The sequence below is a fragment of the Pectinophora gossypiella genome, chromosome 15 (genome assembly GCF_024362695.1).
Source record: "Pectinophora gossypiella chromosome 15, ilPecGoss1.1, whole genome shotgun sequence".
In the NCBI taxonomy this organism is placed as follows: Eukaryota; Metazoa; Arthropoda; class Insecta; order Lepidoptera; family Gelechiidae; genus Pectinophora; species Pectinophora gossypiella.
In genome coordinates, this window is record NC_065418.1 from 2,844,965 (window position 1) to 2,857,816 (window position 12,852).

Here is a 12,852-nt window from a genome sequence, read left to right on the forward strand (position 1 = left end):
ACCGACTCTTGCGCACTTAGCTTTTATACCTTAAGGTGGTTGTATGAAGTTGTGCTAGTGAATATGGAGAGCCCCAATTATTGCATTTTTTCAATGACCAAGGATACCGCCTTGGAATTCGTTGCAACAAGGGATGTTGTTGTTAGGTTAGGTATGTATTTGAAATTAGAACAGTTTTGTTCTTTTGTTTGGAATGTAGGTGTGTTTTGAAGACTTAAATGTGTTTTTTTTTTTCAGGGCTTTATTAATGATGTATTATTAACTATTTGCACGGTATTTTTTTAAACGTGCTTGGTATATATAATTTTGTTTGTTATTTTGTATTAATTACGGATTTTATATATTTATTATGTTTACAACTTACAATATTCATGCTTCATTTATTTTGGGTTATCTGGTTGTTTTAAACGTAGAGAAATATCGGCAAATAGAAAAAAATATAAGAGCTTATCTAATACTAAAGACACATACATTACACACACACACATGATGGTGATTCCATTTTTAATTAATAATTTTATACAGCTTTTAAAACATCTATGTAATGAAAAATCAACTGCATTGATGTTGCAGATTCTAATTACTTGATTGTCCGAAAAAGTAAAATGATTTCGTGTTTCGGAGGGCGCGTTTAGCTGTTGGTCCCGGCTTTTTGCCGTAAAAACCCTTCCACCAACTCGCAGTAGAGCAGCGTGGTGGAGTATGATCCTTACCCCTCCGGTTGATTGAGGGGAGGTCTTTTCCCAGCAGTGTGGCGTATATAGGCTGTTTATGTTATGTATTTTTTTTTTTTAAGTAAAGACTGCAATACGTAGATAGTTAGGTGCTTGTACAAGATGGTACCTAAAATAAAAGAAGAAAAATGTACAGTCTTTTCTTTTTGAGTTACGACGACATTAGGCAATTTGTATGGAGTTTTAGCACTAACGTTGCATCTTAAGGTAAGTTTGTATGATACTGCAGTGGAACATGAACTCAAGAAATATAATATTTTTTAAAGAGGTCTGTGTAAAATAGGATTATTAGTTCTGTGCAAGAACATTCCAACTTTATGAGGATAATTATGCATGGTATGTTTACTATGAGAAAAGAGACAGACAGTGTGATGGTGTTCATTCTAACACGATGGACCATTCATATATAATATCCAGGACACATTAAGAAGACGCGCCGAGGACGCCCAGCAGCTGATGTAGTGGTTCACGCCGCGACTTGTGCTGAGTGAAGCCCATTTATCTCAGGACTCATTAAAGAATTGCAAACAAAATTATTTTAAATCTCAACTGTATATTATTATTGTATAAAAAGTTATTTTGAAGATGCTAAAAAGTTTAATATTAATAATGTTTAGAAAGTTTTGAGGATATATATTTATTTTTGTTAATTATTGTAAGTTTGTTTTCTTTATTTTTTTATTACATTTATATTAGGTTAGTTAAGTTAGTAAGTAGATTTATATTAGTTACTTACGTATCTACCTACTTACCTCCTAAATTTTCGCATGCTTATATCTAGCGGATTATGTGATACTTGGAACATAAAACATAATATCAACTGTTTACGAAACCATGAATCCTATGCGAATAAATGATTTGATTTTGAGTTTGATTTTGACGTCCACCACCACCTTGTGATCATTTCGACAAACATCCGTCTTGCTTTTTTGTAATTGTTTTAGTGGAAATTTGATATGATGTTGTTGTCTTTTTTTGTGTGTGGCGCCCTTTTATAATAAACTATTTCTATTTTATTCTAGCGAAGCCGATGCGGGTGGAGGTTCTCCTCAAGTCTGAGAGGCCTACAAGCTTTAGGTCCTTCAAACTTCGTGTCTCTACAACACTCGCTGCTGAGCTGCTTAGTGCAGTCTTCAGGCCAGAGGGAGTGGTTTTCGTTAGAAAACCTTCCCCTTCTCCTTAGAAGGCGAACAATAAATTCCCTAAATAGATTTATATTTTAATGATAATTATAGTATTGTACGTATTCTTAGGTTAAGGTACTTAGGTATATATTGTATAGACCTTGGTTGCTTGAACCAAATAAATAAATAACCTGTGGTCTTCATAAAAAAAATCGCTGCTGGTTGCACCGCTGAGCATGTGATAAATAATTTATGATACAAACATGAATTCGAAAACCATTGGTTTAGGCCCGTGCTGGACTCGAACCTACGACCTCAGAGTGGGAGTCACGGTTACGCGTAGTTGCCTATAGTATATTAAATGTGAACATTAAACCAATTTCAGTCTTACGATCCAAATTGCGCATCAAACAAAATTGCAAACAATAACATAACTTCCTTATACGGGCTGTATCGCTCTAGGGGCATTGTTTTATAATAATTGCTAATATGTGGATTCTTCGGGATCTTCCCCACAGCACGATTCGATATTATAAGTTTAAAGTATTGGACCTAGGGAATGCAATCCCGACTCGAGATCGCAAATTCGAGAGAATCGCGAGAAGTGGAAATTTTCGGGATTTCGCCTAGTTCATAAAAAATATTAATTAGGATGGCTGGAAACGCCGAAAACTGCTTGCTTGTGATTGTGAGGTTAATTAATACAAAATATTTTTCGAAAGAAAACAAAATACTTTATTTATCAATATTACTAACTAAATAATTAAGATTTCTTTGGAAATCAGCATATAACATAAACTGCCTATATACGTCCCACTGCTGGGCACAGGCCTCCCCTCAATCAACCGGAGGGGGTATGGAGCATACTCCACCACGCTGCTCCACTGCGGGTTGGTGGAGGTGTTTTTACGGCTAATAGCCGGGACGAACGGCTTAACGTGCCCTCCGAAGCACGGAATCATCTTACTTTTTCGGACAATCAGGTGATTCAAGCCTGAAAAGTCCTTACCAAACAAAGGACAGTCTCACGAAGTGATTTCGACAATGTCCCCATCGGGAATCGAACCCGGACCTCCAGATCGTGAGCCTAACGCTCTAACCACTAGACCACGGAGGCTGTTGACCACGGAGGCTGTTGACCACGGAGGCTGTTGACCACGGAGGCTGTTATCAGCGAAATCAGCATAATCAAAACAAAAAGTATAACTCAAGGAGACTCGCCCAATCCCGTCAATTTTGAACGGGATCTCGTCTTAATATGGATTGATCCCGAAAAATTAGCCGAAATCTCGCGAGATTCCCCAATTGGATCCCAGACGATACAAAGACTTAAACTTATTATTTCATACAAATTCCATATTTTGATGCGTTTTGACTGGGCACCCTTTGATCTGTTGTCTTAAATTTTGTACAGGGTGAGAACACTCAGCGCTCCTATTTGTCCAGCCAAGTAGTTAATGCTACTGCAAATCTACATTAAGTTACAAAACAAAATGAAAATCATACGTTATAATTCATCTACCTTATAGGTAGCTAAACCGTCAATTTTTTCGATATTGCACCAATCGCGTCGTGCTGTGAGGAGGGTCGCTTCTATAGATACTCTTCTTGCTACTGGAGTGCTATTTATTAACTTCGATTTTGTTGCTTGGAACAAAATTGATTTCCAAAATGACGAACTGTCACATTGTGCGATGGGCCCACTATTATAACCAGATCATTCAAATCTTGAAAGGATTTCAGTGTAGGTCTCATTAATGAGAGGAAGTTCAGCACACCCCAATGGGAATACTATTCATATAAGTAGATATGTAAAATTCTAATACCTACCATTGCTATTGGATTCGACTTCGTTTGAATTCGTGTTTGGACAAGTGTAATGCCATGTTATGTATAAATGAACTTAGTATACACATAAATTGATTTTAAAGCTTGCCTATTCAGTGAGCATCAATAAATATAAGTTTATGGCTAGATGCCATAAGAGATAGGCTCAAGAATTGCTCTCAAAGCCTATACCTGCAGGGTCTACATATGTCTAGGCCCTAGACTCGACGGTAACTTTGTAGCCAATATAGTAGGTTTATTTCGTAATACTTTTACAATTTTCTACCTATCACTTCACTTCACTATATTCAAATATAGCCGGCATGGTCGACGATTTCCCTTATTCAGCGCTTATCGCTATCGACCCACTAGAGTCGATTAATTCTTTTGAATATAAACCTATCAGACGACACCTTGAACCAAAGTTTACGTTCACCTGGGCACCCTCAGGTCTGTTGTCTTAAATTTTGTACCGGGATGGCTTCCAGCGCTCCCCATTTGTCCGGCCAAGCAGTTCATTAACTACGGAAAATAAGTCTTGTCAAAAATAGATAAATAATCAGGCAACTCGAGTAATATTAAGTTCTTATATCATATGGGTTATGAGGCGGATGACCAACCACATCAACCCAGATGTCAGGGTTATTATTGAGCCGCCAAGGGCCTCTGACATTCCCAAAGCGGGAATGTTCCCGTTGTAAAAACTCTTTAATATTAAGGACACTGGCTGCTTTACTTTTTCAAACTGTTCTTGTACTCTGAACTTATCTGCCTAAAGGTTAGGTAATAGAGCTCATTTACATAGGTTTTGAGGAGCTCGGTGGCGCAGCGGTTAACGCGCTCGGTCTGCGATTGTTGAAGTTAAGCAACTTGCGCAAAGGCTGGTCATAGGATGGGTGACCACAAAAAAAAGTTTTCATCTCGAGCTCCTCCGTGCTTCGGAAGGCACGTTAAGCCGTTGGTCCCGGCTGCATTAGCAGTCGTTAATAACCACCAATCCGCACTAGGCCCGCGTGGTGGTTTAAGGCCCGATCTCCCTATCCATCCATAGGGAAGGCCCGTGCTCCAGCAGTGGGGACGTTAATGGGCTGGTGAAGATGATGATGACATAGGTTTTGCGCCTTTTTACTGCCGGAGATATTCCCAAAATGGGAACATTCCCTGGACCGGCACATCACAGCATGGCTCATTTACTACGTATACATCAGTAAGTAGTAATCGGGACCACCGGGACCGTAACAGCTTAATGTACTTACCCAATAAGTAATTTTAAATTATTTACATTAATCTTCTTCTTCTTCTTATCGTGTGGGTTGTGAGGTGGAATACCAGCCTCATCAACCCTGGTGTCAGGGTTACTATTGAGCCGCCAAAGGCCCCTGACATGGCTCATGTAACGACTACTTACTTACATCAGTAAGTAGAGTAACCGGGACCAACGGCTTAACGTGCCTTCCGAAGCACGGATCATCTTACTTACGGACAATCAGGTGATCAGCCTGTAATGTCTTAACCAAACTTGGGATCACAAAGTGATTTTTGTGATATGTCCCTACCGGGATTCGAACCCGGGGCCCCCGGATCTTGAATCCAACGCTCAACCACTGGACCACAGAGGCCATTATATTAATCCTTTCACGGACAGAGATCATGGGTCATTGATGGTTCATAATAGGTACTAATATGATACCTTGGGATCGGAACGTCATTAGACATTCTGTCCTTGAAAGTGTTAAGCTATTTTTTTAATGTTACAAAAAATATTGAAAATGTCTAACTCCGCTCCGGTGTAGGTGCACCTTTACACTTACACTTCACGCAATCACGTCATAGCACGTACAAAGGTGCGAATAAAACACCCAAGTACAGTCCAACGAATAATTGGAGCGGCCTCGCTAAGGACGTGCCCAATTTTTTGTGGGAAAACCTCAAGTTTATAGTGTTTAAGGTTCAGTAAGTCTGGCGGTGACAATGATACGTTACAAGGGTATGGCGACATTCTCTCATCATTACATGCTTCAATATGCATAGAAATAGGCTTCAACTGATGTCGCATAGATAATGATTACGATTGAGAATAATTTGGTCGTGGTAAATTAAGAAATTCTGATTAGGTACTAAATAAAGACAGATCTAAAAATAAAGAAAAACGTTTTCTTTTAATCTATTTAACTTACTTATGAATTTTAATCAAGAAAAGCGTTATAATAAGTCGGACATTTTATTACGCTTTGTATTTGTGTGCATTTTCATACCATTTCCCTAGTGATTTCGTGTTTTGGCGTTTAGTAAAAAGTAACTGATTTGACTAGTTGGAAACCAGCCTATTAGACTTAAGTATGGTCGATCAATGATCATGTATATTTAGGGCTATATCTCGCTATGACACGGTAGCCTCATAAAGGAAGACAACGGAACGCATTCATACTGCCTATTTATCAAAAACCTAATGCGGCATTGGCCCCGATTCCTGCAGACATTTTCTTTTGCGCCGAAAAGGAAAGGGACGGACGATTGACAGTTGTTTTAAAAATAATTAATGAATAGCCCGGGCGAATTAAATTGTTACCTCGCTAGTATGCAAACCGTTTGACGTGTGCTGTCAACTTAATTCTGTCGGGTAATTGGCCAATATAAAATTTTTAGAGGGTTGTTTTGATTTGTGCCCATAATTGACGTGAGTTCCATAAATTTTATGTCTGTCGATTACCCGTCCCTTTCCTTTTCGGTGGATAAGAAAATGACAAGTATATGTTAAAATAAAATAAGATGCTGTGTACTGCAATCAGCACCATTATCTAGGTAATTTGGTTTACCAAATATTGGTTTAAGCATAGCAATTCGATTCTGGTACTTAGGCCAGTCACAAGATCTTTTTTACCTATTTGAGAGTTCTGCAACTACACAATTATTTTTACGTATTTAAAACAATTTACGTCAAACATGTCATACTTACAAAAATATACATTTAGTTTTTTTCTCAAAACAAAATCTCTTGCAACTGGCATTCTTTAAGGCATATTATGTTGTTTTAAATTGTCAAAGTGACCCCCATTTTGGCGGAAAAAACATTTTAATTGACACTCTAATGTTTATCTGTGCTTCCTTGAGTTGCATATATTACTTAATTGGTAAAAACACCTCCACTAACCCGCATTGGACAGAACCATACTGATTACCACTTCACTTCACATACTACTTATTCATCCCCCTAGCAATATCCCGTTTTTCACAGGTTCCGCTTATATTATCTGACGATTTGATAGATCCGGTTTTTTACAGAAGCGACTGCCTGTCTTGCTAGCCAACCCGCGAAGGGAAAACTAACCCAATACAGGCTAGGTCACATACCTCCGAAAATGCATTTGTCGGGAATGTGAGTTTCCTCACGATGTTTTCCTTCACCGTTGCACACGTGATAATCGTTTAAAATCGAAACATGAATTCAAAAACAAATCCGACAATCATTGGTATAGGCCTGTGCTGGATTGGAACTTGCGACCTCAAAGTGAGGGGCAAGCGTTCTACCAACTGTACTACTTACTGTACTGTCATCATCATCAGCCCATTAACGTCCCCACTGCTGGGGCACGGGCCTTCCCTATGGATGGATAGGGAGATCGGGCCTTAAACCATCACGCGGGCCCAGTACGGATTGATGGTTATTAACGACTGCTAATGCAGCCGGGACCAACGGCTTAACGTGCCCTCCGAAGCACGGAGGAGCTCGAGATGAAAACTTCTTACTGTACTGTATAATATACCTAAGTATGTATTGTTCTATTTACTGACTCACTTGTTATGCATCATTGAAATATAATAATTATTATTATCTATCATTAAGTTTAGAATGACATCACAATGTTAATCTGTGTAATCGCTTCCTACTCTGCATAAAACTACATAATCTAACCATTCTTTTGCCGTCTTTTAATTTTTAAATTAATTTCTGCACTTTTTATTAGTAATATTTTATATTATTATAGTAATTTATTTTCATGGTATTATTTAACACGCACTAATGTAGTTATTATTATTCAATTTAGAGGAATCTAGCAAGGTTGGTCAGTTCCCACGGTGCACCTGTTGTTATGTATGTGTGTATGGTTTGTAGGGTTGCCAGTTGTAGGAAAAATATCTATGCTATTGTTTTTCTTTTTTTAAAACTAGTGGCTAACATTAAGGACTCTATCGACTAGTTCCATAATAATCTGAACGTTACTAATACGACATGTACTTACATACACATTATAAAATGACGCCTTTTTCCCATACGGTTAGACAGATCATTTACAAGCCCTATTAAACCCGACATCTAACCTCGACCTCCGATTTGATGGTCAAGGTCAAGGTTATACCACAGGAGGTGCTAATTTAATAAACATTTTATTGTATAAAATTGTTAAATTTTTCATGTTGCCAACCCTGAGTTTAGTATTAATTTGCTACTATTATCTTAATCCGATCTTGAAGAGTGGCTGATAGGGGGAAATTATGTGTGACTAATGTGTTACTGTGGTCTATGATTTCCCTGTGTTATTATTTTATTCCTTTAATAGTCGTGGTAGCCCAGAGGAACCGTGGTAACCCAGAGGAGCGGTGGTAACCCAGAGGAGTGGTGGTAGCCCAGAGAAACAGTGGTAGTCTTGTTGGAAGAACGCTTAACTATCACAAAAAAAAAATCGTACGGAAACCCACATTCCAGAGAGATGCGTTTCGGTGTACCTATCCTATATTGGACTGGTTTTTTTCTTCGCTAGTTGGAAGGTCAGATAGGCAGACGCTTGAAAAAAGCCTGTCAAGTCAAGGACGATGACTGCAGCAGTAAGTTTTGCTTTATTTGAGACGTTCCCAGGCCCTGCACTACTTTTGTTATGCTGGATACCTGCCTCTTTTATATTCAAAGGACGTTTCCATAATCACCACTATAATGGCAATTTAAGTGGGACATGTTCATAAAATGCTCAATTTTCTGCTGCGAAGTGTATGAGCTCGGTGACCAAATCGGGGATGTCCTTAGAAAAGGTTTAGTACGATCTACTCTGAACCGGCGTGCGCCGAAACGATCGATGAATGAGGAGGAAAATAAAAAAGCATCGTCATCAAAGTATAAATAAAGAAGTAATATCAGGATCAATGGAAATGGAAATCCATAGTCTCTGCTTACCCCGGTGCGAAATTGGAGTGAGTTATGTATGTACCCACACCTTGCCAGCTAAGTTTAAGTCTCCATTTTACTAGCATTCGTACGAAAAATAAAAAGGTATTTAGGAAAAGGACGAAGTAATCGAAGTCAAGATCTACAAGAAATAAAACTACCCGAAAAAAATCAACCTTTAAAAAGCAGAGCGCGCTCCAAACGCATAACTCGTGGGGCGCGTCGCGTGGGCTAATTTCCAACCGACCGTTTTGGTGGCAAATCGAAAGCAGATAAGAATACGATAAACGAGTAAAGTGCACAACTGAAGGTAATCGCGAACCACGAAAGAAACCAGAAGCGAACATGCATTTATCGCAAGAATACAAAGGATCGCAACTAAATGGGAAAACGTTTCTCAAACGCTGTTGCCCTTACTAAAGACTCTTGGTTTCTGAGGTTAAAGGGTATTTTTTATTTCTTCGCTACTTAGACAAAGGGGAAAGAGATAACATAGAATGAGTTCTGCTACTTATTTAATTTAGGACAAAGGACATAAGTCTTTGGGGGTTAGACAAGTTACAAACGTTTATGGCAATCAAGAGTGACAGTGATAAAAATGTATGGATTTGACGTAACGTGACATGTGATCCCATATATCTTTATTACTCTCACTCGATTATCATAAATCGTTTGCAACTTGGCTAAAGCCCTTGTTCAATAAAAAGAGCCGTTTATTTTCAATGTGGGATCTTGAATTTAATTTCTAATACACGATTTATCTAACAATTGATGAACATGGAAATTCGTTTGTTTAGCATTCGGAAAAAAGATGATTGCCGAAGAACATTGAACCACTGGATCTAATATCGATGCATAATTTATCTGAGTACAAGAAGTTGGCCATTGACCAAATTGCAGATGTCCTTAGAAAAGGTTTAATACGATCAAAAGTTCAGAGTGAACCGACGTGCGTGTATGAAACGATTGATGAATGTGGAGGAAGAAAGAAGTGTGTCAGGATTGAAGCAAATGGAATTCCATAGTCTCTGAGGTAGGTGCGAAATAGTAGTGAGTTTATGTATATACCGGGTGTTACTGACATCGTAACGAATACTGAGGGGGATGATTCAAACCATGATTCTGTGTTAATATCAAGTGGATTTTTTATGTATGTAGGTACAAGAAGTTGAAGTAATTTTTGACTTAAATCCCATAGAGGCTTCTGATTAAGTCATAGCAATCGATAATAGCCAATTTAGTTATTTAATTCCATAGCACTTAGTACAAAACATTGCTAGTTGTGTAGTAACGGCAATTAGTTGCAGGTATTACTTATCACAAGGCGTAAAATCTTAAAATAGAGCTCTAGGCAGGAAGCGTAACATACAACCTGATGAACAATACCTGTAAATTTTACTCATATTGCCTTTTAATCTGGATTCTCAATGTATCATTTGGTCACAGATTGGCTCGTTATAGAATAGAATAGAATAACTTTATTCCCAAAACAGTGAAGGTTACAAAAGCATTTACATAAATTAAGATTAACAATTTGTGACTAGTAGCTAACACTGCCCAGGGAAATGGGACTGACTCAGTATATTGTTGCTAAGAATATGGTACAAGTACCCACTCTCACCAACACCAATATTCTGCCAGTACCCAAATTACGCTTATCAATTGGTAATAAATTAATTGAAAGTGTTAACAAAAAACCGTGCCGTGAATTGTAAAAACGAAAAAAATAAATAAATAAATAATGTTAACAAAGTATGATATGAAAATCAGTAGTATGCCAAGGGGTTAAATCATAATCGATAGTATAAATAAAAATATATAAGCAAATAGAATAAATTACTATATTGGTATGATAAAAATTTAAGTCAGCAATAAGGGTTATGGGGTGCTAGCGGCGCTTCGCGCGGTAAATACAGACATATGCCGATGTATGAGAGCGTACCGTACGCAAAAGCATAGTGACACTGTACCGAATACTAAGGGTGATGATTCAAATCAGGATTCTGGGTTAATATCAAGTCGAATTTCCCTTTACAAAATTCATGATATTTTGTGTTCTTTTTTAATTATTTTTCAATCACATGCTTTTGTATACATAAGATTACGCTTGTTCCACTTTGGGGTAGGCAGAGGCCACGGAATTCCACTTCCTACGTTCCTGATATATCACTCGCGCTTCTTCCGTGTCACGACACGTTTCTGTAAACGAGGCTTTGCATACAGTAGACAGGGTCCGTGTTTTTGTTCAGCATTATTAAAGAGACGCGTGGTAGGGGTTTTAGTATCAGAGCTAGGGATCCGCGATGGTATCAGATCGCGGTGAGCCCATAACGCTCATTGGCGATCAGATGGAGCCACCTATAATGTTTCTAATCCCTCACTGCTTTGTTGCCTGCGAATTACGCTATTGCGCAATAAGGATTTGAGTTCAATCAAACGGATTTTGTCTGGGAAACTAGTTTGCGTAATGTTGTTTTCGTTCATTCTTCTTCTTATCGTGTGGGTTGTAAGGTGGAATACCACCCTTCAACCCTGGTGTCAGGATTACTATTGAGCCGCCAAATGCCCCTGACATGACTCACGTAACGACTACACGCTTACATCAGTAAATAGTAACCGGCACCAACGGCTTAACATGCCTTCCGAAACACGGAGCATCTTATCGGACAATAGAGCACAAACAACCCTAAAAACGGCCTCCGTAAGTAGTAACCGAGACCAACGGCTAAACATGCCTTCCGAAACACGGATCATCTTATCGGACAATCAGGTGATCAACCTGTAATGTCCTAACCAAACTAGAGATCACAAAGTGATTTTTATGACGTGTACCCACCGGGATTGGGATCCGGGACCTCCGGATCGTGAGCCCAACTCTCAACCATTGGACCACGAAGGCCGTTTAATTTTATTTGGTTCACTATGACATTGTCTTTTGTTTGATGTCACTTACCTGTAGGTTTACTTCCGATGGCACTATAGCTACTTGGCCGGACAACTGGGGAGCGCAGAGGGCTTTCATTCAGTAAGATAACAGGCCCGAGTGCCCAGTAGGGTATGCTCAGGGCGTCATGTGACGATTATAATTGAAAGAACCAATCAAGTGGGTCGAAATCGATAAGTTTCGGGACAATGCACATGTCCATGAGTTTGCGTTTTAGAGATAGTGGTAAATCGCCTGTTTTACCTACTGAATTAAATTATAAATCTTAGCCATGGGGTCTCAAATACACAAAAGAGATCATTAGAATCGATTGTATCACTTTATATCACTACCAGTGCTCAGTGAAACTCACGAAGAATTCAAATTTGCTAATTGTGCTCTAATCTTTTTATCTGTTTTAAAATGCTTCGTGCATGTGTGTCAAACATAAATTTTAATATAGAGTGGTATTAATAAACTAATCTCAGCTTTGAGACTGCCCTCAAGATCATGTCAATATGACATTTCTTATATAAAAACAGACTTGAGCATGATCTTGAGGGCAGTCTCAGCTGAGATTAGTTTATTAATACTAACTATAGTCTATATACCTACGTTTTAGTGCTAGTGTGTGCAATACAGAACATTTGATTTGATTTGATAAGATCAAAACAGACAAAATCGTCTGTGAACGCAATTATAATGTTATTTGAATTCAACCAGGCTGATGGAATTTGACCGTGTCCGTGACCATACCAACTTGTGAAGGAAACTACTGCCTATTTCTATTTATAACGAGTAGATAGTTAGTTAATTTTAAGCAAGTGAATTACAATTGTTGCAAAAAAGTAAACAACGCGAAATGTACTGTTACAAGAAGGTCGCGTCGCTAGCCTTGAAAGGAATGTCAGATTGTTAAGTGTTTAAATAGATAGAGAACAAACAACCCTAAAAACGGCTTCCGTAAGTAGTAACTGGGACCAACGGCTTAACGTGCCTTCCGAAGCACGGATCATCTTACTTTTGGACTATCAGGTGATCAGACTGTAATGTCCTAACCAAACTAGGGACCACAAAGTATTTTTG

At 38.5% G+C, this 12,852-nt stretch overlaps 1 non-coding gene across 1 annotated transcript; it reads right to left on the bottom strand.

The window, feature by feature from the left end:
* Positions 1-5,232: 5,232 nt before the first annotated feature.
* Positions 5,233-5,304, bottom strand: Trnal-caa (transfer RNA leucine (anticodon CAA)). Its single transcript has one exon. It is a non-coding gene; the product is annotated as a tRNA-Leu (tRNA).
* Positions 5,305-12,852: the final 7,548 nt, after the last annotated feature.